Source organism: Rhinoderma darwinii, chromosome 2 (assembly GCF_050947455.1).
Source record: "Rhinoderma darwinii isolate aRhiDar2 chromosome 2, aRhiDar2.hap1, whole genome shotgun sequence".
NCBI lineage: Eukaryota > Metazoa > Chordata > Amphibia > Anura > Rhinodermatidae > Rhinoderma > Rhinoderma darwinii.
The window spans coordinates 283,845,187-283,860,254 of record NC_134688.1 but is presented as its reverse complement, the minus strand read 5'-3'; the positions used below and the strand labels follow the sequence as shown (position 1 = coordinate 283,860,254).

The 15,068-nt window shown below is 40.3% G+C and overlaps 1 protein-coding gene across 1 annotated transcript in view; it reads left to right on the top strand.

The window, feature by feature from the left end:
• The window catches only part of SFPQ (splicing factor proline and glutamine rich), a 33,644-nt gene extending 29,203 nt beyond the window's left edge, over positions 1-4,441 (top strand). Inside the window, exons 10-12 of the transcript XR_012881480.1 lie at positions 3,309-3,357; positions 4,234-4,298; positions 4,388-4,441. The gene's annotated coding sequence lies outside the window, so the exon portion shown is untranslated. The remainder of the gene's footprint in view (positions 1-3,308; positions 3,358-4,233; positions 4,299-4,387) is intronic.
• The last annotated feature ends 10,627 nt before the right edge of the window (positions 4,442-15,068 follow it).

Sequence of the window (15,068 nt, the reverse complement as noted above, 5' to 3'; positions counted from 1 at the left end):
CCTGGACATATGCCTATTAGGACGCGCCGGAGGCACGTCCTAACAGATTGCCTGTCAGATTTACACTGACAGGCAATAATTCTCTGGTATACGAAGTATACCAGAGCATTATAGCAGCGATCTGAAGATCGCACAGTAAAGTCCCCTAGTGGGACTAGTGAAATAAATAATAAATGTGAAATAAGGATTAGTAATAAAAATTACAGTAAAAAAAGAAATCCATTTTTTTTTTCTCCATAAAGTGGTTTTATTTAGTAAAAGTGTAAAAAATAAATAAGTACACCTATATGGTATCGCCGTGACCGTAATGACTAAATTAATAAAGTTAATATGTAATTTAAACCGCAAGGTAAACACCGTAAAAAAAAAGCCACAAAAAACAATGGCGAAATTGCAATTTTTTTTCCATTGTCCCCCAAAAAAGTAAAAATAAAAATGAATCAAGTCCCATGCACCCCAAAACAGTACCAATCAAAACTACGTCTCGTCCCGCAGAAAACAAGCCCAAAAAATCACTACATTGATGGAAAAATAAAAAAATTACGGCTCTTGGAAAGCGATGATGCAAAAACAAATAATTTTTGTTCAAAAGTGTTTTTATTGTGCAAAAGTTGTAAAACATAAAAAACCTCTACATATGTGGTATCGCCGTAATCGTACCGACCCATAGAATAAGGGTAACATGTTATTTACGCCGCACAGAGAACAGCAGCCATTTAAAAACGCATAGAACAATGGCGGAATTTCAGGGCTTTTTTTATAATCTCCCCCCCCCAAAATAAATTATATGTACCCAAAAATGGTGCTATTAAAAAGTACAACCAATCCCGCAAAAAACAAGTCCTCATACAGCTATGTAGACTAAGAAATAAAGTTATAGGTCTTTGAATGCGACTATAGAAAAATAAATAAAATAGCTTGGTCATTAGGGCTTAAAATGGGCTGGTCACTAAGGGGTTAAAAACTACAGCCAGCCTATCCCTCAAAAAATAAGTAGTCATACCACTTAAATAAAAAAATTATGGCTCTCAGAATTTGGCGACACAATAAATTTATATTTTTTACACTTAGGTTTTTTACTTGGAAAATATAGAAAAAACCTTATATTTGGTATCGCTGTAATCTTGACTCTCAGAATAAAGTGAAAATGTTTTAATTGCACAGTGAATTCCGTAAAAACTAAGCGCAAAAAACAATGGAGGAATCGCTGTTTTTTTTTTTTTCATTTGCTACCCCACAATTTTTTCCCCCAGTTTCCTACATTATATGGCACAATAAATGGTGCTACGAAAAACTACAACTCGTTCCGCAAAAATCAAGCCCTCTTACTATATCGGCGGAAAAATAAAAAAAAGTTATGACTTTTGGAAGGTGGGGAGGAAAAAAAATGAAAAATGGCTGCGGCAGGACGAGGTTAAGGCATGTTTTTTAGAACTCCATTTTGGCCAATCTAGTTAACAATAAATTCAACCAATGATCCAGAGTTAGTCTGGCATTCATCAGGGGCACATTCATAATTGGGCCACATTCAGATTTTTTTGATGTGTTACGGATTCCACACAAAATCTAACAGTCTAGTACAGTACATGTGACTGGTTTACAAACCATTTAGCTGTAGCCTATTCTGCTTCGTGTTTTAAAATCTGCACCATTCCTATTACTCCGGATTTCCACCACAAATTTCATCCGTTGCAGTGCAAAAACTTTTTTCTCTTTTTCTTTACCTCCCCCAACAAATTCACCTATATGGCTGATATTGGAAAAAGCCTCAAGTTATCTGAGCACTTGTATTGCCTTAGGACATTTGGTTTTACATACATTTGTTTTTTGCTCAGGGCCTAGTGTAATGGACTATGCTTCCCAGATTGCAAATAACTGGAACAAACTAAGACTGAGATTTCCGCTGTAATGCCCGCAGAATGCTGCTCTGAACGAATATGGGGCTGTAAGTCACACGTTATGTACTGCATGTACAAAGTTACTCCAGTTTTAAGTAGGCTAGTTCCTTATATAAATTGTGCGTGAAGTTTGACTAAAGTAGTCTAGGGTGTGCTCAAAGTTTATATTCTGACTCAGTCCCAACACTGATCTGAGACTGTTTACAGACCTGGCATTATGGAATATACAGCACCTTATAAACAATGCATAGTCATCCTTGGCTGTAGTAAGTCCTAAAGACCAGGACTTGGGGACCGAATTGGGCTGCAGTACATTATAAAAGCTTCCTCTTAAAGGTTTTTCTGGGACTCGGGTTTACACAAAACTGGCTAGTGTCAGACGCGCTGCACTTGATGTTACATAGTGTGCTCCTTTATGAGGACCTGCATTTGTCATGGTGAAGGGCTACCTGTATTTGCTGACTTAAGCTTTTGATACTGTAAAACGCGTGTTAAACAGTTGTGACTTGCCTATTTAAGGATTTTTCTTTTTAAAAAAAAACATGGTGCAACTCCTGATATTTATAAGAATCATGATTCAACTTTAATAGTCTACAAGAGCCGTGCCTGTAATGTAGCTCAGGTACTTCAGTGTCCACTGTGTGGACCTGAAGCTTCTCTCTTCTCAGTGTGATAAGTTGTGAAATGGCAATGATCATGGATTCTGTCAACTTGATAAAGTGCTGCGCTGTGTTTTAAGTATATATTCGTAATTTCACTCTAAAAACCAATCAGAAGTGTTATGTCAGAATACAGCTGCTGCTTAAAGGTGCAATCTGTAACTAATAAGAAATAAAATATATAGTAAATCTTTCTAATCTTGCACCTTTAAGTAGCAAACAAACTGGGATGTAATGGGGTGTTTGGGCTCTTGTGTCTTAATGAAGTAACTTGGCTGAGGCAGGAAGTTCTGTGGACTAATGGGAATAGTAGCATTTCACACCTTAGCTTCTGTAGCCCATTATATTGAAATCTGAATGGAATGTAATAAGCTGCATTAGCATTTCTATCCCTTTAGTATATTCTTGAAGTACACAACTTGGCAGACTAAACTGCAGCCCCAGGTCCAAGTCTGTACTGCTAACATCTATCTATAATAAAGATAGGATTATACAGATTTCAATAAACATGTACAGCTTTATAATGGACACCTCTAAACATGCAGTAGTTTGGCTGTGCTGCATATTCTTTTCCTTAGTCAGTCCTATTCTGTATTTGGTTCCGTTGCGTGTTTAAATTCAGTAAACTTGTAGACTTGCCTTACATTGCCCCAAGATTGTCACTTGATATTTAATTACTTTTCCAGGTATATATTTTTTTGTTGTGTAAAAAAGGTCACATATTCAATTCTTAACGTTTACCTTCCTCTAGGTATGGAATCTAGACACGGGCTGACATAAACTACGCAGTCTTGTTTAAGGTATGTAGGTTAGCTGGCAAACATGTAGAAAAGAGGACCGGTCTGCTCTTGACATGATGTTTAATGGGGATACAAGTATTCACTGTAACAAAAAGAAAAGCATCTTTTCTTAACTGGGGTCCCTCAATGTGTGAATAAATTGACAACTGTTAACCCTTAGCACCGATTAGACAGGTCAGAATGAATGTACACACAGAATCTAACAAATTACATACCCCATTGACAAACACTTTTTTGTCAATTTATTCATACATTTCCAGAAGGAATAACATGAGTGGCACAAAACTTAGTGTGAAGAAAGGATGCTAAATAACGGTTTCACTAAAACAGACATGCCAGGACAGGTGAATGTATTTTGCCACTAGGACCATTGACAGATTTATTTATTTATAGATTTTAATTTTTTTTATTTAAATTTTTTTGGACCAACCTGCCCCCCAAACCCTTTTGGGTGGTTTCTTTCTAACGTGTATGGCTAGCTTTATGCTGTACCACAGAGCAATTGGTTCTTAATATGGGATTGCCAGACTAGATATTCTGCTTCATTTATTAAGACAAGCAGTAAGAACTCTGCTTCAATTTGTTAATCTGCTCCTGGAAAGTCCTTGTTGCCCATGGCGGTTATTTTTTTTTTTTTTTTTTTTTTATAAAGGAGACCTATTTATAAGTAGGCTTAAGCACAACGGTCTAGTACAGCAAAACACTCAACAGATGTTCTTAAGGCATGTAGACTTTTCTGTTTCACATAGCATGAGAAACTAATCTGTAATGTGCTGTACTCCACGACCTCAACTGAGGGCAGGCTTGTCTTATAACACTACACTATCTGTGATTCTCTTTTCAGAAATGTTTTAAAGTGAATTTTATATTTTACAGATTTAATGGAAGTATCACCTTGTCTGCACTGCACTAACCGTGAAGTTGACTACAAGGAAAAAAAGGTATAATGCTGTTAAAGAGAAAATGCAGTTATCTACAGTAAACTATAATGTGCCATGCTGTATGTTAATGTCTGGTTTTTCTTTTTCAGATGGATGGACTTTCAGATGGATTGTTTTTTTTTAATAAAAAAATTTCTTGACTACTTTTGATCCATTATTTTGGTTAGCTTTGACTGCTTTTGTTTTATGACTAGTTTGAGATAGGCAGCCATCCAGTTATCTGGCTGACAGCTGGCCACTCCCTTAAACATTGTCGCTGAGGTTAGCCAAACAAGTGTTTCTTTCAATACAAAGAGAGAAGACAGTCATTGCAAGACACCTGTAGCACTGCAGGGATGACTAGTCTTCCGCTATGCACCAGATCTTACCTCCTATTCGGTCTCTGGTCTGGGTCCTATTGCAACTTCTCCTGTGTTGCTCTGGTAAAGCGGAGATTGGCTTCGGGCCTCTGACACTTCCTAACCATGCTACTTCTGTTGTAGAAAGCCGCTATCACTCCTCTGAAATTCACTCAGGTGACATCACTTTCAGTTTTAGTGGTGATGCCCCAAAAACATGGCGTCCTCTGATAGTGTGAGGAAGATGCATATGGCGTCGGGGTTCTGCTCATGTGTTCCGTCTAACCTTTCAGTCATGGGAACCCATGAACGGAAACCATAGCTTTTCGTTTGCATTACCACTGAAATAAAATCCTCTATAGCATCCTTTTCAGACTTACTTCCCAGCTACCCCCCTCCCGCACCTAAGAAAAGAAAAATGTTGGCAGTTCTATTCGCTCGGTATCAGGAGGTTTACTGGATGGAGGAGACATTGAATCTGTCTCCACTCTGTGCAAAGAAGTAGTAGTTCCCTTTTTTCAAAGCAATCCCCGTCCATAAATTCAGTGGGCCCACCATGGGGGTTGAAGTTCAGTAGTCACATTCTGTCCAGGACATGTTTTCAGGTCTAGAAACTCAGGGAAAAAAAGTATTTCCTATATGTAAAAGCCTTTAAAGGGCTTCAGGACAAATAGAAACCCGTTTCTCTGGAAATTTCCATGTCTCGAAAAATTACTCTTCCAGGGGAAATCAAATTTCCTAAGTGCTGGGCTGAAATACCAAAAATTGACATCCAGGTAGCTAAGGTGGGAAAAGAGACTATTCTCACATTTGAGGACTCCTCTCAGTAAAGGGAACCTCTAGACAGGCTGACAGTCTCCTTAAAATAAATCCTGTGAGGCTACCTTGGCCTTAGTATAAATGAATATCAGTGCCACCTGTGTAACCAGATCCATGTTTAAATGGCTGGACCAAATTGAGGTTCACCTCAGAAAACTTATTCCAAGGGAAGGAATTAATGCAACAATTCCCCTTCCCTCTAAAGCCACAGGCTTTTTTGGCAGATGCATCTGCTGAGTCCATAAAAATTGCTTCTAGCGCAGGAGTAATCTCCAGAAGATCCTTGTGGCTAAAATTGTGGTCTGGTGATTCATTATCAAAAAATGAACTCTGCTGTACCCTTTCATGGAGAATCTGTTCTTGCCAGACCTTGATACCATCTTGGAGAAGGCATCCGACACAAGACCCTTCCTGAACTTAAGATCCTGAAAAAACAAACCACTTTTTATTTAGCTCAATCAACCTTTATAGTGGCAATGGTAAATCAGGCAGATGGAATTACCCAAAAGGTGGGAGAGGAGGAAGCCTCTTCGTTAACGAAAACAGACCCAATCAGGATAGACACTGACATGGAGGTAGGAGGCAGAATTTCAAACTTCTTTCCTCAATGGCAGAACATCACCTCCATCAAGTCCTAAACTCTATACTAGAAGGATCTAATTAGGATTCTTCTCCAAACAAAATGATTATAACCCATCTTCCATCTCTTACTCGTCAGACATCGCTGTCAGAAGGTCTATGAAAATTACTGTCCATGAAAATGAAATCTTCAGTACCCATCAGGGAGAGAGGTCACGGCCACTACTCGTGCCTCTTCTTGATCCAGATACCCAATTTTAGTTACAGAATCATTATAAATCTCAAACTGTTAAACAAATTGTTGTATACCACAAATTCAAAATGGAGTCAATAAAATAGATAATTTCCCTGGTTGTGAAAGACTTTATGATGACAGCAATAGATCTTCAGGATGAATATCACATCCATTATACAGAAAGTTTCTGAGGCTCGCAGTTCAGCAAGAAGTTTACCATTGTCAATTCAATACACTCCCATTTGGGCTTTCCTCTGCGCCAAGAATTTTCACCAAGGTAATAGCAGAAGTGGTGGCCTATCTCAGAAATGTAAGAATAAATATCTGATATCTGGATGACCTACTTCTTGCAGCACCTTCCTGGCAGATACTTGCAGATCACAGACAGCTCACCTGTCAACCACTCCAGAGTCTGGGCTGGGTCATCAACAGGAAAAAATCCAATATGATCCTAGAAAGGCAGACAGAATTTTTGGAAATTATGTTAGACTCCTACAAACAGATGTCCTTCCAGCCACAAGACAAACTCTCAGGGAAAAAATTATACATTTTAGGGGTCGGGTACATGTCTCAATAAGAGAAGCGATGTCTGTTTTGGGGGTAAATGACCATGTATTCAAGCAGTTCCATGGTGTCAGGCTCACTCCAGAAATCTCCAGATCTTGATTCTGTTAAATTGGAACAAATCTTCCCTAACAAAAGGCTTCAATAACTTCCTAGAATGAAAAAACATCCGCTCCAATGTGTAGAAATTTTTCCCATCCCTTGGTTCGATGGACATGTCTTTTTTCAACTGTACTAACTATGTAACATTGGACATGAAAATTCTGCTCACAAGATTGGTAAAAAAATAAATCTCTTATCTGGTGGCTGAATCCCAGGTATCTAGAGAAAGGAGTAGTCTGTCACCTCTCTCCCATAATATCTATGACCGCAGATAAAAGCAAACTAGGATGTGGTGCAGTCATATCCGGAAACATGTTTCAGGGTGCCTGGTTTCCGAGGCTAAGCCTTCACTCCTCAAATTTTTTAGAATTGGGAGCAGTACTGGAAGTTTTAAGATCATCAGTACACCTAATCAAAAATTCACACAAGAATTTATTCAAACATCACCACAGTGGAATATCTTGGCCTGTTCACATCAGCGTCGACCTTCCGTTGAGGGGTTCTGTCTGAGGTTTCTGACTGGTTAACGCCTCAACGGAAAGGCATAGTGCTATTGATTCTGTCAAAACAACGGAACCTTTTCGCAGAGTTTCTGTCACCATTGAGATCGATGTTGACGCAAACGGACGCGAAGGTTTCTGCTTTCCTTGGAGGGGTTAAACCGACGGAAACCTTACTGAAGCCCTCAACGGAAAGGTAACGCTCATGTGAAAATAGCTTAAGGGTGCGTTCACATAGATCAGTTGCATCAGTTTTTTTTGTCTCGGGTGATTACAAATTATGCAAAAATTTATCAGTTGCCATCAGGCTTTTTCACAATTTTTACTACAAAACCATCGGTTGTCATTAGGCTTTGTTCACGTCTGTGTCGGGGCTCCGTCGGAACGGAGCCTTCACTGACAAACTGAAACCAAAGGTTTCAGTTTCCATCATCATTGATTTCAATGGTGACTGATCCGGTGCCAATGGTTTCATTTTGCCTCCATTGTGCAAGGGATCCGTCTTGACGGGATGAATACCGTAGTGGACATTGCCGACGCTGTGGCCGGGGATTCCCTCATATATGGACTGTGATGTCAACGGCTTCCCCGAGCACAGCGCTTAAAGTAGCACTGTGCCTGGAGAGTCCTTGGTGAGCGGATGAGCTCCCTCTGCTCCTGCGCTCTGAACTAATTCTGAAGCAGGGAGCTGATTGTTCCCTGTTTTAAGATTTTGGTTCAACTGTATCTGCGGCCTGAGGATGCAGATACAGTTGACAGCGGGACATACCCCTGCCCACATTGATGGTGGATGTGGCACCACCCTGTGTTCATCTGGCCACAGGTAAGAGATAGGATACGGTGCCGGACCTCCCTCAGAGTCGGACCCAAAAACGTTGCAGGTAACGTTTTTGGATCTGGCTCCCGCACAGGTCCAACTCCGTACGGAGCCACGACTGATGTCCCCCCTAGCATCAGTTTCCCTCCAGCTGTTCTGCAACACACTGGAGGGAAACTGACAGGAGCAATGGACATATGTGAACGGCCCCTCAGACACCAGGGAGGCACAAAACGGAGAAATCTCCAACTCTTGGCTTCACAAATATTCTACTGGGCAGAACCGAGACACAAGTCCCTATGAGCCCTCCATTTGAAAGAAACTTTAAATCCCCAGATTTTCTGAGCAGAAATGCCTTAAATTCCACAGAAAATTCCATAGGGGTAGACATGCTAGCTTACAATTGGCCATTCAGTCTACCATATGCCTTCCTTCCCATCCTTTTAAATCCGAGTTCTACAAAAACTGAGGCAAGAGAAAATCAGTCTCATTCTCATCGCTCCCCTTTGGCCAAAAAAAGGCCTGATTCGGTCTCTTGAACGGTCTAAAAGATAACAGATCCTTGGATTTTACCAACACTCCTGGATCTTCTCTATCAGGGACCAATCCTACACTCAAATCCTCAAAAATTCCATTTGGCAGCCTGGCTTCTGAGGTACTGATACTCAAAGCCAGAGACGGTCATAAAGAATCTACCAAAAAATAGGAAAGAGGTCACTAATGCCATCTATGGGAAGGTTTGGAAAAAAAATCTCATCCTGGTGTGGTAAACCCCTCTCTGACATTCATCATCCTCCTAATATTGCTCAAATATTAGATTTTCTGCAATCAAGCCTTGAGAAAGGACTAAAACCTAGCACCCGTAAGGTTACCCTCACGCGTTCTGCCGGAATGTCTGCTGCAAAAAAATGCATGTTAAAAAAAATAATACAAAACCCTCTGATGTCCTTCAGACCAGCCTCCTATGATGACGTTTAATCCCATGTGACTGCTGCAGCCTGTGATTGGAAACAGAATTCTGGGTAAGTATAAGATTTTTTTTTTTATCGGAGTTGTGTTTTTTGCGGCGGAATCGCTGCTTTTACGCCCCCAAAAAACGCAACATCTTCTATTTGTTTCAGGTTGTACCTCCCATTGTATTCAATGAAGAAAACCTGCAACACAAAAGCGATTACACAAATACAATTGACATGCTGCAAATTAAGAAACCGCACCGCAGGTCAATTTCTGAGCGCTTGTTCCACTCATCATTTACGCAGCATGTGGATGAGATTTGTTCAAATCTCATCCACTTTGCTGCTATTGTATTATGCTGTACATTTTTCATGACGAAATTTGTTGTTGAAAATCCGCAGTATTTACGTTTGAACTTACCATAAAAGTTCAGGTATTCGCCCTTAGTAATTTCTTTGATCAAGATCTGGCCTCTCATAGTTACATAGTTTGTACGGTTGAAAAAAGACACATGTCCATCAAGTTTAACCAAGGAATGGGAAAAGGGAAGGGAAAAATTTCTACACATAGGAGATATTTTTTTGTTCTAGGAAATTATCAAAGCCTTTTTTAAAGCCATCTACTGTCCCTGCTGTGACCAGCTCCTGCGGTAGGCTATTCCATAGATTCACAGTTCTCACAGTAAAGAAGGCTTGTCATCTCTGCAGGTTGAAGCTTTTTTTTTTTTTTTCCAGACTGAGGGAGTGCCCCCTTGTGTTTTGAGGGGGTTTTACATGGAACAGGATTTCACCATATATTTTGTATGTGCCATTAATATATTTATATAAATCATGTCCCCCCCCCCCCCCTTAGTCGTATTTTTTCAAGGCTACATAGGTTTAGCTCTTTTAACCCCTTCAGGACTGAGCCTGTTTTGGCCTTCAGGACGAAGCCGATTTTTCAAATCTGACGTGTCCCTTTATGTGGTAATAACTCCGGAATGCTTCTACCTATCCAAGCGATTCTGAGATTGTTTTCTCATGACATATTGTACTTTATGTTACTGAAAAAATGTGGTCAATAAATTCAATATTTATTTGTAAAAAAACACCAAGATTTGGAGAAAATGTGCAAAAATTAGCATTTTTCTAAATTTAAATGTATCTGCTTGTAAAACAGATAGTAATACCACGCAAAATAGTTACTAATTAACATTTCCCATATGTCTACTTTAGTTTGGCATCGTTTTTTGAACATTCTTTTATTTTTCTAGGACGTTACAAGACTTAGAACTTTAGCAGCGATTTCTCATTTTCAAGAAAATTTCAAAAGGCGATTTTTACAGGGACCAGTTCAGTTCTGAAGTGGCTTTGAGGGCCTTATATATTAGAAAGTCCCCATAAATCACCCCATTTTGAAAACTGCACCCCTCAAAGTATTCAAAACCGCATTCAGAAAGTGTATTAACCCTTTAGGTGTTTCACAGGAATTAAAGCAAAGTAGAGGTGAAAGTTACAAATTTCTTTTTTTTTTTTTTACAAAATTAATTTGTAATACATTTTTTTTTCTATACCACAGAAGGTTTTACCCGAGAAATGTAACTTATTATTTATTGCCCAGATTCTGCAGTTTTTAGAAATACCCCACATGTGGCCCTAGTGCGCTAATTTACTGAAATACAAGCCTCAGAAGCAAAGGAGCACCTAGTGGATTTTGGGGCCTCCTTTTTTTTAGCATATATTTTAGGTACCATGTCAGGTTTGAAGAGGTCTTGTGGGGCCAAAACAATAAAGACCCCCAAAAGTGACCTCATTTTGGAAACTACACCCCTCAGGGAATTTATCTAGGGGTATAGTTAGCAATTTGAACCCAGTTTTTTTGCTAAATTTATTTGAATTAGTGTGTGAAGACGAAAATCTACTTTTTTTCTGAAAAAACTTAGAAATTTTTAATTTTTTCAAGGAATAAGAGAAAAAACACCAACATATGTAAAGCAATTTCTCCTGATTATAGCAATACCCCATATGTGGTAATAAACTGCTGTTTGGACCCACAGCAGGACTTAGAAGGGAAGAAGCACCATTTGGATTTTGAAATTTTTATTTTGCTGGAATAGTTTTCAGTGCCATGTCGCGTTTGAATGCACTGGAGGGAACAAAATAGTTGAAACCCCCGGAAAGTGACCCCATTTTGGAAACTACACTCATCAAGGAATTTTTCTAGGGGTAAAGTTAGCATTTTGACCCCACGGTTGTTTTGCTGAATTCATTGGAATTATTCTGTAAAGGTAAAAATCAACCTTTTTTCTGAAAAAAGGTAGCCATTTTTAATTTTTACAAGGAATAAAGGAGAAAAAGCACCCCAACATTTGTAAAACAATTTCTCCCAATTACGGAAATATGCCATATGTGGTAATAAACTGCTGTTTGGACCCACAGCAAGGCTTAGAAGGGAAGGAGCGCTATTTGGCATTTGGAGCTCAAATTTAGCTGAAATGGTTTTTAGGTGCCATGTCGCATTTGCAAAGCCGCTGAGAGGCCAAAACAGTGGAAACCCCCCAAAAGTGGAAATTACACCACTTAAATTTTTTTATCTAGGGATATAGTGGGCATTTAGACCCCACGAGTCTTTTGCAGGATTTATTAGAATTAGGCCGTGAAAATGAATATCAACATTTCTTCCACTAAAATGTTGCATTTTTTTCAATTTCACAAAGGATAAAGGTGGAAAAAGCTGCCCAACATTTGTAAAGCAATTTCTCCCGAGTGCGGCAATACCCCACGTGTGGTCATAAATGGTTTTCATTAGAAAGTAATTAATCCTTTCTGGACTGATCCATTTTTTTTCTTTTCCTTTTTAGTTTCTTCCTCCCTGTGTTCCAAGAGCCACAACTTTTTTATTTTTCTGTCAATAGAGCGGTGTGAGGGCTTATTTATTGAGGGACGAGCGGTCGTTTTTATTGGTACCATTTTTTTGGTACATACAACTTTTTGAGCACTTTTTATTAACCCCTTAGTGACCAACAGTACGCCTTTTTACGTTCCTCACTAATGGGCTTTAGGCTAATGTGACGCCTTTTAACGTGATCGCTTTAGCCTAAAGTAGCGCCGAAATTAAAGATCAGAGCTCCGTTCTCTCAGCTACCGGAGGTAGCTGAGAGTTCGGGGCAACGACCAGAGACCATAACGAGTGTTCTCTGGTCACGTGATCGCCGTGAATCGCTATTTCACGGCGTTCACGCTAAAGCGCCAGATAATCGCCATTTCTCTCTCCTCATGGAATAACTCCTTAGAGAGGAGAGTGAACGGGTAATTAGTGGGGCCCCCCCCTCCCACGTCCAATTCCCCCCCCCCGTCCGATTCCCCTTCATGTCCGATTTCCCCCCCCGGTCCGATTCCCCCCCCCCAAAATGGCGCCCGCATGCGCTTTGCATATCTTACCTGTGTCGGCAGCTGGCACAGCAACAATCGGACCGTTGTGACTGGTCCCTGATCAGGTGATCTCTGTGATAAAACCTATCACAGAGATCACTGACAGTTATTTTCATAACACAGCCAGGACATGGGCTGTGTTTCTCTCTCCTCCCATCGTAGTTGTTCTGAGAGGAGAGAGAAATCAGTCTAAGTCCTGTGCTGTGAAGAAAGAAAAAAAGTGATAAAAAATCATCGTTCTAATATATACATATATATAATATATAAAATCTATATTAGCGTCAGCGCTAGATTAGCGTCAGCGCTAGTTTAGCGTTAGTTCTAGTTTAGCGTTAGTGCTAGTTTAGCGTTAGTTTAGGTTTAGTGCTAGTTTAACGTTACTTTAGGGTTAGGGCTAGTTTAGCGTTCGTGTTTAGGGTCGTTTAGAATTAATTTTACGTCTGTTATATAAAAAAAATAAAATTTGTGTCGTTTTTAGGATTTTAGGTTTACTTTAGGGTTAGGACTTATAGGGCATATATATATATACATACATACACATATCTATAAAATATGTCTCAGCGAATGTACAGCGCAGAGCAAGCCTACGCCTTGCTATGTTCCGACACTTCTGAAAGCGAAACACACTGCTTCAGAATTTGTTCCAGACAGTGACAGTGACGATTCTAATTCCACCTCTGAACCCCATAGTCCTATGGTGGTGGATACGTCAGTCGCTGTAGAGGTGTCAAGTGCAGGGCCGAGTGATGCAGTCCCTCCCGTGATGTGGGATCCTGCACTATCATTTTCCCCCCCAATTTGAAGCGACCCCAGGAATTAGTGTCGACGTCCAAAATTTTACCCCCTATAATTTTTTTAATTTATTTATATGTGATACGGTCCTAGACTTGATAGTTCAGCAGACTAATCTGTATGCTAGGCAGTTTGTTCTACAAAAGCCTGCGTCTATGTACTCCAGAATGTGGAGCCCCACAAGTGTCCCAGAAATAAAAATTTTTTTAGTCATTACCCTCAATATGGGTTTGGTTAAAAAACCCTCTGTCCGGTCCTACTGGACTTGTAGTGCTGTCCACGCTACCCCTGTATTTGCAGCAGTGATGTCCAGAAACCGCTATGAGGCCCTAATGCGATTCATGCATTTTACTGATAATTCCCAAGTCCCCCCAAGAAGTGACCCAGCCTATGATCGGCTTAATAAATTAAGGCCATTAATCACCCTTCTAAATGATTTATTTTTAAAGTTGTACACCCCTGACAAAAATTTGTCTGTAGATGAATCGCTCATGAGCTTCAAAGGGCGTCTTTCCTTTCGTCAATTCATCCCTTCCAAACGAGCCAGATATGGGGTGAAATTGTACAAAGTGTGCGAGAGCACAACGGGTTACACCTGCGGTTTCAAAATCTATGAAGGCAGGGACTGCCAAATTCATACCCCAGGCTGCCCAGAAACTATTGGCACCTCTGGCAAAATTGTGTGGAACCTAATGGAGCCATTTCTGCACAAGGGGTACCACGTCTATACAGACAATTTTTATACCAGCGTTGCCCTTTATAAAGCCCTCCATGCTGCAAATACAGGGGCCTGTGGGACAGTACGGAAGAACAGAGTGGGACTCCCACAACAGTTGGTGTCCAGGCGTTTGGGAAAAGGAACATCCATGGCCCTTGCAAGTCAGGAATTGCTTGCAGTGAAGTGGGCCGACAAGAAGGATGTCTACATGCTGTCCACCGTACACACGGACACCACTGTGGCAATTACGGAGAGGGGGGCTACCACTGCAAAGCAGAAACCTGTCTGTGTAACAGACTACAACAAATTTATGGGGGGTGTAGTCCTTTCCGACCAGGTGCTTCAGCCTTACCTGGTGAAGCGCAAAAATAAGGCCTGGTACAAAAAGGTAGCAATCTACCTCATCCAGGTTGCTACCTATAACAGTTTTGTTATTTTCAAAAAAGCCCAAGGAACGCTCACTTTCCTTCAATTTCAGGAGAAGGTCATTGAGCATCTCCTTTTTGAGTCCACTATACCGGCACAATCCTGCGAATCTGAGGATGTGCGCAGGCTTTCAGAGCGCCACTTTTTACACCCTATTCCTTCCACTGAGACCCAAAAATATCCCCAAAAAAGGTGTCGGGTATGTAGCAAGCATGGCAGGAGGAGGGATACCCGCTTTTATTGCCCCATGTGTCCATCAAAACCAGCCCTTTGTAACTACCCCTGTTTCGAAACCTTTCACACGGTTGCAAATTACTAGAATTTAACACAAAAAAAAAAAATGGGTTGGGGGCCTTTTTAGGGAGTCAATTTCTTTATATTTTCTTTTTAGTTCGTGGGCTTTCCAAGTAGGGATTATTTCTTGTGGGAGAGGTTGTAGAGCACATTTTTTTCAGACCGTGAAACAAATTTTACCCCATATGATTTTTTTTATTTATTTGTGGGTGATCAAGTGAT